The sequence below is a fragment of the Babylonia areolata genome, chromosome 1 (assembly GCF_041734735.1).
Source record: "Babylonia areolata isolate BAREFJ2019XMU chromosome 1, ASM4173473v1, whole genome shotgun sequence".
In the NCBI taxonomy this organism is placed as follows: domain Eukaryota; kingdom Metazoa; phylum Mollusca; class Gastropoda; order Neogastropoda; family Buccinidae; genus Babylonia; species Babylonia areolata.
Window position 1 is genome coordinate 87066041 of NC_134876.1, and position 10191 is coordinate 87076231.

Sequence of the window (10191 nt, forward strand, 5' to 3'; positions counted from 1 at the left end):
ATTCCGAAACACAGAAGATCAACGAGCCCTCCTTGTCCAGGACATCGAAAACTCTTTTCAGGAGAAGAAGAAGACACTGGCCGTGTTTTTTGACCTGTCGAGAGCGTTTGACAAAGTGTGGAAGGAGGGCCTCATCCTGAAACTTCTCCAAGCCGGCGTACGTAGCAAGATGTACATGTGGATCCAACACTACCTCTTCGGCAGGACCGCAAGGGTCAAACTAGACGGCTTCCACAGCAGAAAGGTCAAGTTACGTGAGGGTGTCCCCCAGGGAGGAGTGCTTTCCCAAACATTGTTTCTGTTGTATATCAACGACATCAGAGACAACATCACGAAGCATGTCTCCAACAGTCTGCACGCAGACGATCTGGCAGTATGGACATCCGCTGAACACACCAGCACGGCCTCCTACCGGCTTCAGGAAGTCGTCAGCAATATCGCTACATGGACAGAAGACTGGGGTCTTGAGCTCAACACCACAAAAACCAATGCAACACTTTTCTCTCTCTCCACCGCCAACGAGCAAGTCAAGCTGAAGCTCCAGGGACAGGTCTTGCCCCAGACGAATATACCAACATTCCTTGGTGTCAGGTTGGACACCCGCCTGACCTGGAGGCCTCAGATTGAGGAGATGGAGAGGAGAGGCATCCGCAAGCTAGCCCTGCTGAAGAAGCTGGCCGGGACGACTTGGGGAGCAGACAGCAGGCTTCTCGCCAGGGTCTACATGGGAGCGGTCAGACCCACCATGGAGTACGCCTCAACCTCGTGGGGCACAGCCTCCAAGACCAACAAGAGCCGGCTCGACAAAGTCCAAAATATGGACTACGCCTCATACTTGGAGCCATGAGGTCCACGCCGATCCATGACATGGAGAAAACTGCTAACGTTGAGCCCCTGGAGAGAAGACGCAACCTGAAAGTCCTGATGCAGGGAGAGAAGCTCAGAAGACTGCCCTCACATCACCTACACCACAGACTGGAGCAGTCCACCAAGAACCGTCTCAAACGTCAGAGCCTCAACCACCAGTATAAAGCACTTACAGCACAGCACAGCGATGTTCTGGCGGCAAAAGGGGAGTCTTGCACTGACCTTGCCTTGCCTGACTGGAGGCTTGACCAAGAGATAGAGGCCACCATCAGCCTCAGAGTTCCTGGCATCACCACCAAAGACCAACAACCAGCTACTCTCAAGATCCTGACTCTGACCATGATAGAGGAGTCCTACCCAGCCAGCTCCTGGACCCATGTATACACGGACGGATCAGCGGAGGAAGCCACACACAACGGAGGCAGTGGTGTCTACGTCAGATTTCCCGATGGAGAGCACAGCAGCATCGCACTCCCTGGAGGAAAGCTCTGTTCCAATTTCAGAGCTGAAGTCCTGGCCATCAAAACAGCAGCAGAATTCCTCTCCTCCTGTGGAAAGCCCCTTGGCAGCATCTCCATCTTCACTGACTCCATGTCCACACTTCAGGCCCTTGACTCCCCTGATCCTGGTCCACTGATCCAGTCCCTTAAGGCCTCCCTCACAACCCTTACCCAAACAGCCCCAACGATCCTCCAGGGGGTGCCTGCACATGTAGGCCTCCCAGGCAACGAGCGTGCAGACCACCTCGCTAAGGAAGGAAGCCAGCTCACACAGCCAACCATTCCTGCCACGTATGAGGAAGCAAAAACTCTCCTCCGCAGCAGATTCCGAAGAGGCTGGGTCACCCTGAACGGAGGCTACCAGGCACACCAAGATCCCATCAGGACACTGGAGAGAAGACACCAGACTACCATCTACCGCCTTCGCACAGGACACTGCGGCCTCCGAGCACACCTGAAGAGGATTGGAGTGGCAGCCACATCCCTATGTGATTGCGGCCAGGCTGACCAGACCCCATCCCATATTCTCCAAGACTGCCCCCTGTATGAGAAGATGCGGCAGCAGTCCTGGCCTGGGGGTGCTGACCTCAACACCAAGCTCTGGGGGACGGCAGCCGATCTTCACCGGACGTCCGAGTTTGTGGCATCCCTCGGACTTCGACCCTGATTGCGTAGCTGTCGAACGCAAAGAAGAAGAGAGAAGAAGAGATTATATTCATTTTTAACCACCTCTCATGTCCATAAGGTCAAACACTTTAACGTTGTATAATCAAGGTGTGTCAGGAGGGCGTCTTAGTTTACAGGTAATCACCAATGGACTGGAAAGTAACTCTCCATAAGACTGGGTTTATGGTGTATTTGTTTTGTATTTGTATTTCTTTTTATCACATCAGATTTCTCTGTGTGAAATTCGGGCTGCTCTCCCCAGGGAGAGCGCATCACTACACTACAGCCCCACCCATTTTTTTTGTATTTTTTCCTGCGTGTAGTTTTATTTGTTTTTCCTGTCAAAGTGGATTTTTCTACAGAATTTTGCCAGGAACAACCATTTTGTTGCCGTGGGTTCTTTTACGTGCGCTAAATGCATGCTGCACACGGGACCTCGGTTTATCGTCTCATTCGAATGACTAGCGTCCAGACCACCACTCAAGGTCTAGTGGAGGGGGAGAAAATATCGGCGGCTGAGCCATGATTCGAACCAACACGCTCAGATTCTCTCGCTTCCTAGGCGGGCGCGTTACCTCTAGGCCATCACTCCACATGATATGTAATATCTTCCCACCATTTGCTTCTGTACCACTCTTTCTGTAAAAAGCAAAGAAACCATTGGTGTCTGGTGGTGACGGTTGGTTAATGTCTGTCCATAGTAACCGGCGCCAGTAGATGTGTTAACTCTTTCCATACGAACGGCGAAAGAGACGACGTTAACAGCGTTTCACCCCAATTCCCACCATCAAAATATTGCAAGTGGAAGGCTCTTATACTGAAGAGGTGAATGTTGACAAAGAATACCACAATTCTGACGACGGAAGCTAAAGGTTGGGTCATTCAGACACCCACTGGACATCCGAGGGGACTGTGTAGAGGAGAAGAGAGGACTGGCCGTACTGAGTGAGTTAAGAAGGAACGTGTCAGAGCCGCAGGGGAAGACTTGGGTCATACCATTTTTGTCCTGGATAGGAGTTGTGAAAAGCATGAGATGTCGACTGTTACAAACCTGGGCCATGTCAAATCAGATAGAATTTTGAGAAAGGCTGAGATCTGTGCTTTGCAAAAAAATACCATTCACTTGCCAGCACTACGTACTGCGCGCCCGATTAAAGATCGAGGGTGACACCCTGGTTCTGAGCAAACGTGGCTCATGTCACATTCCGTCCCACTCTTCACACTGATGATACCCAAGCCACCTATCACCCCTATTCTTCAAAAGTAGGATGTTTCAGAATGAGTGTGTTGTTTTAGTACACTCGAACTGAGAGCCTGGCATTGTTCGCCCAGGTAACAAATTCATGTGACCACCGTTCAGAAGATAAAAACTGTTGGGTTAGTTTGACACACTCAGTAAAAGGTTGATGGAATACTTCTGATTTTATTACTGTTGTGAAAAAAAGGTTCGATTGTCAATTGAACGTATCGTGTGCAGATGTGTAACATGTATAACCAATCTAAAATATCAAATGTTTTAATGGATGTTTTGAAATAATACACTGTGCACACTGAGTTTGTCAAGTTTGTCTGGGCTTTGTTTATCGCACAGTACTGATTGGTTGGTAGCTGCTCTAAACCACGCCTACCACACAGCGAGCTGGACTCACAAACCACTCATCACATAGCAAATCCTGCTGGCTGATAGGTATGTGGGCTGAAAATTCGGAGGGAGCTGGGCCAACATCATTGTTCCTTTGTCTAGCACCAGCGCCGGCCTATCTGCACACTGGCACACTTGTGTTCTTATCACTGGCAGTGTCAATATTAGTGATAGATGCGTTTAAAGCTTTCGAATAGAACACTGACGGTTGATGGTCAGACTTTGGTCTGTATACGCACGCTTACACATGTAACATTCACAAAAAAATGTAAAAGAGCAAGCAATGTCTGACTTGTTGACATCGGAAACCAGCCTGAGGTCCACACATATACATTCGATTAAATTGCCTGAATGAATATTTATTAGTACAGACCAATCTGAAATACATTATTGGCTTCAGTTAATGTATCTGCAGGGGTGACGTATGCCATTCTGATAAGCTGTTTAAGAGCCATACACCAAGAAGTGTATATGTGGGTGGATCCTATTCCTATTCTTTTTTTTTCCTGATAAAAGTTTTATTTTTACTATGTTATGATCAAATTAGATCACCATATCGCCATCTCATTCTATTTCTAAAGGTAGACAAAGGAAAAAAGGTCTGACAACACTAAAGAGTGGACAGGGCTGACATTTGCTGAGACACAATCACTCACACATGATCGTCCAGAATGGAGACGGCTAGTGCACGAGTCAGCATCGCGGTGCCCCGACAGTTCCCCACGGAGCTAAGGGACTAAGCACAGATGCATGTTTTTTTGTTTAAGATCCAGCTGCATGAATGTACTTCAATCCGATGTCCTCACTCCACCCAGGTGCAAATGGGTACTTGCCTAAAGTCAGGAAAAGTTCTAAGCACACTTTCGTACGAGTCAGTACCCCAATTACGTCATAAGAATAAGTCTTTACCATCTGGTATTGTACCCAAGTAGGTTAAGCATGCTCTTGTCAAGCCCCTGTTAAAAAGGCCAACGATTATCTTGATCCAGATGTTTGAAACACTACCTTCCTATTTCTAATCTGATTTCCCTGTCACAAGTGTTGGAGGTTTTTGTGCTGAAAAAATTGCTGCATTATTTAGTGTCACCAAAGGGGAGTGCATTGCCTGCCATGATTCCACATAAGCTGTAACAAAATGATGATAAGACTGAACTTACGGTAGCCTGCCCAAAGAAGTATCGTCAACATCCTTCTCTTTCTGACTCCGCTCTGATGAATAGAATAGCATACAAGTTTCACCTTCTTCTTCTCTTCGAATTCTTGAATTAATTCTTGATCAGCCGCTTTCCTTCCAACAGCACATATGAAACATAATTATGTAAAGTTGCCTATTTGGAACTGCGTAGGGTCAGTTCTGTCCACCACTATCTCTCCGCTGATTGAACCAAAACGCTTATGAGCGATTTTGTTCTCTCAAGAATTGATTACCTCAGTCAGACTTCAACGAAATCAGAATAACGCTGCCAGACTAATTTGCAGCCCTAAGTCTCACCACGTTTGTCCTCTCCGTCAGTCTCTCCACTGGTTGCCTGTTTTTGATTGAACAGACAACGAGCAAAGCGCTCTTATATTTTCTGCAATCAGTTGGTCTGGCTCAGAGTATCTTTCTGAACTCATCCACATATGTACTCTATATCGCCAGCTCCGAGTTTCTTCCAATACTCGGCTTCGTAGGATATCTGATCTCTGAAATAAAACCTGAGTTCACAGATTTTCTTTTCTTTTCAAGCCTGAAAGACGTGAAACAGACTCCCTGACAATCCCCGACCCTCTGTCTCCCTCACCTCTTTCAAATCTGGCCTAAAACCCACCTCCTCTCTTAACAAAGTTTCATTGTCCCATGTCCATCCAAACAGTGTAATGTGTACATATGTATGTATGTGCGATTGTGTGTTTAGTTGTGTGTATGTGTGTGTGTGTGTGTGTGTGTGTGTGCGCGCGCGCGCGCGTGTGTGTGTGTGTGTGTTTATGTTTGTGTGTGTGTGTGTGTTCGTGAGTGTGTGTATGTGCATCTGTGTGGTTGCTAGTGTGTGCGTATGTATATGCGTGTGAGAGTGCACGTATATGCACACGTATGTTTCAATGCATATTTAGATGTATGCATTGTGCCTATGTTTCTGTATAGTTTGCTTGGTATGTTTTGGTGTGTGCATCTAACACAGAGGTGTTATGCCCAAAGCACCGAGAGCACTTTTCTGGACAGTGTATACGTGTCCTTTACTACTACTACTACTATTATTATTGTTGTTGTTTTGTTATTATTATTATTATTATTATTGCTGTTATCATTAGGAACATGGGGATATGAGAATATTGATAAGTTAGAAAAACTGCAAATCGCGTTTCTTAAAAACATGTTTTATTTACATCGAAACACAATATCAGTTATGTTTCCGGTTTCAATTCTGGTAGAATGGTACATTTGTGGTTAGGATTAACTGCGTATCTAATCAAAGTATTGATTCGAAACTTTTACCCTTCTTCATAGGGGCTGAAGCCTTGAATGAATATGGTATTTGGCTTGGTTAGAATTAGGCAGGAGGAGGAGGTGGTGGTGGTAAGAAATGATAATTTACTGACAGAATGGCAACGTAAATGAGTGTTACTGTAGCAATGAATGTCATCCAAAAAAATTTTGAACCTTACATACGCACACACACATACACTCACTCACACACACATGCGCACGCACACACACACACGCGTGCGCACACGCACGCACGCACGCACGCACAAAATCACCATCGTCAACAACGCACGGACGCACATACACAATCACGCACGCACGCTCATAAACACACACAAAATTTAATACACACACACGCGCGCGCGCGCGCACACACACACACACACACACACACACCTGCACCTTCAGGTCCATGTGTTATTCTGTGATTGCTTTATATTTTTGGTGTCCTTTTGATTAGGGCTTACCCTTTTCTGTTGGCTACTATTTACGTTTTGCGTTTCTCGAATCTTGAATATTTTCAGGCCAGCGTCACTGAAATCACACACAAGTGCAACTGAATGCAGTCAAACATTTAGCGTCAGCCATGTTTACGACTACAATGACAAGCAGCCTAAAGGAGAATCTGGTGAAGAGGCCAATTTGGAAGGTGTGTTTTAGATATCAAGGATGCGTATTGCATAATTACAAGCCATTGCGCATATTTGATAGATAAACACGGCTTTGACCTCACCAGTTGGCTGAAACGATCAGGCTTCTGCAGCCGTGTGTGTGTGAGTGAGTGTGTGTGTGTGTGTGCGCGCGCGCGCGCGCGTGTGTGTGTGTGTGTGTGTATCTCTGTGTGTGTGTGTGTGTGTGTGTCTATGTCTGTGTGTGTGTGAGTGCGTGCGTGCGTGCGTGTGTGTGTTTCTGTGTCTATGTCTCTCTGTGTGTGTGAGTATGTGCGTGCGTGTATGTGTGTGTGTGTGTGTGTGTGTTTTGCGCGCGTTTGTGTGTGCGTTTGTGTGCGCGTGTGTGCATGATGTGGTGGAAGCAGGGATTGTGTGCAATTTAAGTTCCCTACATGTGAACAGATTGGATGCAATGCTTGCGGAGACATTTCAGAAACGTTGGGCAAGGCGACAATAAAATCATGCAACCCTTTCTGTTTTCATTTGAATTGTAAATTGTCTTGGAGAATATCGTACTGATTATAGTCGAATCACAGACTGGTGTTTAGTTGATATAAATCACATTCGTTTTCACAGAGCATATTTTGGGGATACATATGGTGCGGAAAATATGTTACAAGCTTTGGAACTGCGCAATACAAGGGAAAATACTTTCACTGTGACCATGTAAGGTGATACAATATCCTTTATTGCCAATGAACGAGATCTGTCACAATATTTCTTAATTTGCAGATTTCGTTTAGGGAAGATTTCATGTTTTGCAGATAGGGTTCTTGAGGTGGCAAAGTACGTAATAAAGACCATTGGTAATGGCATCATCAACTGGTCTGTTAGCTCCAAAAAAGACTAAAAGGGGGAAAAAGGTGGATACAAGTTCATATGTACAATACGATTAATAAGAGCGTGGTTTTTGATGACTGTTGAAGCTTCAGGACGATAATCATTATGTCGGACAGGATGGCCCAGGAATGTTTGTTGATTGTTAAGGTGATGAGGTACAAGGCCCTCCTATACATCTGGACTGCACATGTCTTCAAAAGGTCTGGCGAGATGTTATCAATGCCTGCAGCCTTTCTCATCTTCTAACTACTGTAAAAGCACTGGAGAACAGTAACAAAATTAGACAGGTTGCTTTTAAACACCGTGCCAGTTCAATTAAATCTCTTCTTCACCTGGTTACTGTCTCACACTCTACGAGATCTGGACGAGGGAGTGTGCGTCTGGTATCGCTTGGACAGCATGCACCAGAACAGAACATCACCATTGAAGGGACCCAGTTGAACAGCATCAATGACTTCAAGTCCCAAAGAAGTGCATTTTTCAGCGGACGGGGTTTGCCGGGTTCAGCAAGGCGAGACAGACGCTTTGAACACAATGAATCAGATCGCCTAAACAGACAAGCGAAGGTTCTGTATTGCAAATGTGTAGTTCGTTAAGTGGCTGCTTCATGGGTGTGAAACATTGGCACTGACAAGTCAAAAATCTCGAAGCATTAATCAAGATAGCCCATCGCTCATATTAAGAATTCACCAACAGTCAACAGTACTGCATCACCAAACTTGAAATCTTACCACGCCAACCCCACAAACATTTGAAGCAGTGCTCATGACAGCATTTCCCGGTGGGCGGGACATTATCCGGAGGGAGGAGTACAGTATGTCTGGAAGGCATATCTATGGGAAGTTTGTGCATAGGAAGAGAAGCTGGAGACATCCAGAAACAATATGAAGGCACCGCCAAGAGCAGCTTCTTAAACAAAACCCATGTAGCGCATCAATGTAAGCGTCAACAAACGATTTTCAGTGTCCCCAACATTCTCAACTCCAGATCTTTGCCCAACGTATGCCGACGATTACATTTTTTGTGTGGATTATTCTTTTTATTAGTCTACCAAAGACACCCACAAATTATACACAAGCCACGGCTGATTCCAAGATCCTTCACCACGCGTTCAAGCTGAGACTTCTACTTCTTAAAGAAGCAAGTGTTTGCATTTTTATTTCAAAACTGATTGATACAAACACTATTTAAAATCAGTCTTTTAATTTATTTTTAATTCTGGCTGGGATATAAACTTAAACTGAAAATGGAATCAAAATATTCAATAAACAACAATATGAGATTCAATGCCTGAAAGATGGAGGAGTAAATACTGTTAAGCACATTAAAGCCCATTTTCAGGAACTGGTAAACGCAGAAGTAAAAATCGTTCGTTGCGAACATTCTTTCTGTAACGGGCATTTCTGAGTTGTTGTTTTTGTTTTTATGTTGTTGTTTTTGTTGTTGGTTTTTATTCAGAAATGGGAAATCATTCATGTACGCTCATCACTGAATAGAATAAAATGAGGAAAAGGCATATGCGCACGCTAATTTCCACATTATTGATTGTACTCACCTTTATGAAGGGTATGCTTCGGAGTCACAATTCTTTCAATTGTATCTGTCCCATTTGTTCATGTGCAAAATGTTTGTATTCATACGCATGAATGAACGCATGTAAGTATGTATATGATTATGAAGCTCATATTTATTGTCGAATATTTATCGGCACTTCCTCGTGCCCTGCACTTAACCATTGATAAACTGTTTACATTTGTGAGCTTCTAGTCTCCGCAATCACTTCTTTGTTCTGCTGTTGGGAATAAGAAGTATTGTCAAAAGATTGCTTAAGTCTCGATCTTCTGTTAGGTGTTTGCTGCCGGACCTCAACATTCAAAATTCACTTCACTTGCCAAATTTACGCGAAGAGGGGTGTTGTCCATGACTTCGTTGCGAAGATGTTTTCCAACCAAGAACATTATGCAATGTTTCTCTGTATCTGGAACTGTTGAAGTAATACACGAAAAAATTCACGCTTGAGCTTGTGCACATACATGTTTCACTAATGCTCACCATAACCAAGAAAGTGTTAGCATATTGACCTTCAGCAGTTATCTGAGGTTCAAATATAGGACTAAAACGATTAACTGCGGAAGGGACAGACAGAATTACAAACTCGATGGACAAATATATAAGCATTTTAGTCACGCCGATTTCCTTGCTGGACATTTGGGAAGATGCCTGACTGCGCCATCGGACGGTTTGCTGCAGTTTGATAGCGGTGATGATGGTGGTGATGAGAACAATCAGAGGGCCACCCACACTCACACAAAACCCATAGATTATTCCGTCCAGAATATCTAACAGCTCCTTATTCTGGAAATAGTATTCATTGACAGAGATTTGCCACGATTTCCTCCATGTGCGCATCTCATAGAAGCAAGCTGCACGGTATTTAGCTGTGATTGCGAAACGCATGAAACCTATCACACACGCGATGATGATGATCATCGCTGCAAAGACCTTTGTAGGAATACATCTTTGGGCCCGCAAAGGTAA